The sequence below is a fragment of the Phyllopteryx taeniolatus genome, chromosome 9, assembly GCF_024500385.1.
Source record: "Phyllopteryx taeniolatus isolate TA_2022b chromosome 9, UOR_Ptae_1.2, whole genome shotgun sequence".
Classification (NCBI taxonomy): domain Eukaryota; kingdom Metazoa; phylum Chordata; class Actinopteri; order Syngnathiformes; family Syngnathidae; genus Phyllopteryx; species Phyllopteryx taeniolatus.
The window spans coordinates 15,605,695-15,609,777 of record NC_084510.1 but is presented as its reverse complement, the minus strand read 5'-3'; the positions used below and the strand labels follow the sequence as shown (position 1 = coordinate 15,609,777).

At 44.5% G+C, this 4,083-nt stretch overlaps 1 long non-coding RNA gene across 1 annotated transcript; it reads left to right on the top strand.

Moving 5' to 3' along the window:
- Positions 1-2,024: 2,024 nt before the first annotated feature.
- LOC133483359 (uncharacterized) lies at positions 2,025-3,694 on the top strand. The gene is made up of 3 exons (XR_009790089.1): positions 2,025-2,226; positions 3,440-3,515; positions 3,609-3,694. It is a non-coding gene; the product is annotated as an uncharacterized LOC133483359 (long non-coding RNA).
- The last annotated feature ends 389 nt before the right edge of the window (positions 3,695-4,083 follow it).

Here is a 4,083-nt window from a genome sequence, read left to right as displayed (position 1 = left end):
GCGTTTCCCCATATCCAAATGCGAGGATTAGCCGGCTTTTATTCTCCAAAGCCCATCTCATCCCGTTCTCCCTCTCACTGTCTGCTTGCCGTCTCCCCGACCCTTGGATACAGTAGCAAGGATTTAACAACCTGACAACAACTGCTTTGTTGTTGTGTTTTTGTGTATCGGTTGTTAGCTGAGGTACTCAGCCTTTTGTGCGCCTTGTGTTTGCTGGTGCGTTCTGGGGATACTTGTCAATAGGGAGCGGGATGCTGGGGAGATTTAGCCGGGATGACAGGAAGTGAGGATGTGGAGGGTAATGGGAGAGAAGAGGAGGGATGGGAAAAGAGAGCCGTTTAACAGCTTCATTCTTGCTCATTAGGAGGAATAATGGAAAATTATGTGGAACTAAAACACGTCTGTGGGTGACATCATCTGTCCCTTTGTTGCAAGCTTTGTGCGGGTATTTCTCTATGTTTGTGTGTTTGCATGTGTGTGAGAATGAGAGAGAGGAAAAGAGATGGCAGGTCTCTTGGTGATGTTCTAAATCTCTTTGTAGACGGGGACTGTCACTTCTGAGTGTGTGCGTGATGAAAGTGAGTGTTAAGCAGCAGACGTGGCCTGCATGCTCCCATCGAGAGGCCGCGCGCACAGTTTGGTAGTCTCTTGACGATCTTTCAATAGATTTGCAGATGGCACCTCTGAGACTTCCATGACTGACACATGCACTTGTGCACACACAATAATATCCATGCTTAGTTTGTAACTGAATATCAGTATATAGCAATGTTGTTGACCTGATGGGTCATGAGAGAAAAAAGAAGGACGGCGTACACTGGAAAACATTCATGGAAGCCACTCGAATCATTCATGTATTTTAATGTTCTAACTCTTTGGATTTCAAAATGTGGATCACTTGAGGTCATCCAGTAATAATAAGGCATGGAAAAATATAATATGAATCTTGCTTTTTTTTTTTTCTTCTCATCAAAGATTTTATTACATGTAAAAGGCATAAATCAAAATCTGACCCTTGTAACGCCACTATATTGAATATAGTGGGTACGGAACGTATTCAGACACCCTTAAGTTTTTCACTCTGTTATATTGCAGCCATTTTCTAAAATCATTTAAGTTCATTTTTTTCCTCATTAATGATGGATGGATGGATAGTTCTTCATCTAATCTTAACAGCCCATGTTTAGACAACTCCTTCTTTTGGAATATGTAACCCTCCCCCCCCCAAAGATAAGACAAAGAAAATGAAAAAGACATGCAGAGAAAATGATGGTCCAATTCTTAATTGTATGAGGTGAGTAAGAGGGTGCTCAACTTTGGAGGTTCTGATGGACTTTCTGTACCACCACCATCACCACTACCAGTCCTATCCTGGAAAGTCCCACTTCATGTGGCCATATGATTGATGTCAATTAAAACAATTTAGCGTATCCATTAGATTGGTGCTGGCACGGTGAACGACTGGTTAGCACATCTGCCTCACAGTTCTGGGGAACGGGGTTCAAATCCCGGCCCCGCCTGTGTGGAGTTTGCATGTTCTCCCCGTGCCTGGGTGGGTTTTCTCCGGGCACTCCGGTTTCCTCCCGCGTCCCAAAAACATGCGTGGTAGTTTGATTGAAGACTCTAAATTGCCCGTAGGTGTGAATGTGTGTGCGAATGGTTGTTTGTTTCTATGTGCCCTGCGACTGGCTGGTGACCGGTTCAGGGTGTACCCGCCTCCCGCCCGAAGATAGCTGGGATAGGCTCCAGCACCCCGCGACCCTAGTGAGGATAAGCAGTAAAGAAAATGGATGGATGGCATTACATTGGTATATCAGTTTATCATTAGTATGTGTCATTATGTATCACTGTTTGTTGTGCGTGTCATCATTGTGTTGTGGCCTTTAGAGTGGTGCTTTCTTCAGTCTGTGGGCTGTGATTGAGCGTGATCCCTAACCTTTGTGCCTCTATGGAATTCCATACATGGTGCGGTGTTGACCCTCTGACCTTCAGCTGCGCTCTGATTCTATTGGCTGAAAGAATCCCTGTGCCTTACAGCCGAGCGCCGCCAGCTAGAATCAAGAAGTCAAAAGGTCAAGATGTGGAAATGAGGCGATTGAGTATGGGCTGTCTTATACAACAAAGCCACAATAGCATCTTTCTGTGCACATGTTGGTGCTTGTGAGAAACAGATGATAGAAGAGAGCGATGCACAAGAACAAGCTGGAGGCAGAACGAGTAAGCTGTGTAAGTCCATGTGTTCTCAAAAGAATGTAATAGGAAATCCCACAAAAAGTCAACACTATATTTGAAATGGGCTTATTTCTAGCAACATGTAGCAATGCACTCCAAGAAACAGTTGTAATGCTCCAATGCACTCAAATTGTGGAGGAGTGGCCATTTATTTGTTCATTAAATGAATAAATGCCCATCTTTAATAGATTTGAAGATGTGGTTGTTAACACAACAGTTTATACATTATTACAGTTTTATATGAATTCAGGGGGTCACATCAACCAAGTAAAGAATTGTTAATGCGTGTACCAAATGCAAATGTGTATACTATAAACAGTATGTTCCCTGTGATTGACTGGCAGCCAATTCAGGGCATACCCCAAGCTCCAGTTACATGCGTACGTACAAGCATTGTAGAAAATGGAAGGATGGATCCGTTTTTCCATACTATAGTAATATATATTGTAATAATACACACACACACACACACACACACATTAACACACACACAGACAAATATATCCATCCATCCATTTTCTGTACCGCTTTATCCTCACAAGGGTCGCGGGAGTGCTGGAGCCTATCCCAGCTAACTTCGGGTGAGAGGCGGGGTACACCCTGAACTGGTCGCCAGCCAATCGCAGGGCACATATAAACAAACAACCATTCGTGCACACATTCACACCTACGGGCAATTTAGAGTCTTCAATCAACCTACCACGCATGTTTTTTTGATGGGGGAGGAAACCGGGGTGCCCGGAGAAAACCCACGCAAGCATGGGAAGAAAATGCAAACTCCACACAGGGGAGGCCGGATTTGAACCCGGTTCTCAGAACTGTGAAGCAGATGTGCTAACCAGTCGGCCAACTTGCCGCCCTGTAATTATATATTTGCTCAATTTCTGTTCAATACATTTGCTTATTTGTTTTGGGAAACTTTTTTTCCACCTGAGACCAAGTGCCGCTAAAATCTGACAGTTGCTCTGACTTTAACTCTTCATGACAATCATGATTTTATTCCAGATCGGCTCATCCACTTCAAATTGAGCCTTTGAACTTATGGAAACTTAAAAGATAATTCACAACACACCAAAAGTATCAGTGCCCAAGTGTCCAAAACTTCCTTTGACACCCTGTGAACCTGAACTTTACTTTGAGAATTGAACAATAAGACATGAGCACGGAAAGTCTGTCTTTGTCTAACTGACATTTTCCCATCTTACAGGAGGCGGTAGTCAGTGCTGAGGTTGTCAGCAGTGGCAGCACCTTGCTTTGGAGCAGCCTTGATCAAGGCACGGATGGTACGGAACGCTCATCTCCCAGCGTCACTCTGCCCGTGACACGGCTACAGGACAGGCTGACAGCTGACGACTTTGCCGTTTTCTTCTTCACAGCTTTGAATGTCCTCTGAAACAGGCAGGTAAAGGAGGGTCGAAGACAACCAGAGCGGTCAACCTTCTTCTTGTCATGCTGACAGTTAAAAGTAATGTTCTTCTCCACTTGGAGAATCACAAGCACAATCAGCTGCAGTGACAAAGTTCTCAGCCTTTGCCAGCCTCCACATACCACACAGTTCTTAGAAATAAAACTGCATCCAACTCCGCCTGCCTTTCACTCTGTCACTCCATCCGCAGATCCCTTCCACAACATGATTTTTTTCCCCCTCCTGTTGCTTCTCTTGTGGGATTACTTTTCTTAGCGGGTGGGGTGAGAAGAGGGAAGAGAAGGTCCAGAAAAGAAGTCCAAAAATAACCGTCACACAAGTGGACAGGCAGTGATTAAGGATTTAACTGATCATCCTGGAAGCTGACAGTGAACCAGCTATTATCTAGCTGGAATCAAACACTGCTCAAAGCCCTGGGAGGCTTG